Source organism: Elephantulus edwardii, unplaced genomic scaffold (genome assembly GCF_000299155.1).
Source record: "Elephantulus edwardii isolate Elephantulus edwardi_28Jun2011 unplaced genomic scaffold, EleEdw1.0 scaffold00094, whole genome shotgun sequence".
In the NCBI taxonomy this organism is placed as follows: domain Eukaryota; kingdom Metazoa; phylum Chordata; class Mammalia; order Macroscelidea; family Macroscelididae; genus Elephantulus; species Elephantulus edwardii.
The window spans coordinates 8,236,042-8,236,548 of NW_006399844.1; positions in this window are offsets into that span (position 1 = coordinate 8,236,042).

A 507-nucleotide genomic window follows, 5' to 3' on the forward strand; every position below is an offset into this window, starting at 1 on the left:
ATCAGCCTTCCAGGTGTTGCCATACAGATCTCCACACCTCTTTCCAAATCACGTATCTGAGGTCCCTTGGGAGCTCCACCATAAATGCAAGTAGATTTCAAACGACAAGGCATTGTACTCTTTCAAAGAACCATCTATATTGAATGAAATTAACAACAGCAAGTGAAAGGTTCGATAGGAAACTTGAGGGCAGTGAGTTTATATTAATATTATTTTTGTTAAGTGTTTTCAAGTCATGTACCACTCATGGTGACCATAGGAACAACAAATCTGAACCTTGCCCCATTCTGTGCCATCCTCATCACCTCTGATATTCTTGAGCCTATTGTTACAGTGGGATAGACTCAAAGTCATATTTTGGTTGCCTTGGATTTGGTTTAATTTTCCTCAGCTTCAGCTTGAATTTGTATATATGAGTAGTTGGTAGGCTGTTCCACAATCAGCTCCTGGCCTAGTTTTCACAGCTGATATTGAGCTTCTCCAGCGGTTCTTTCCACAGATGTAATC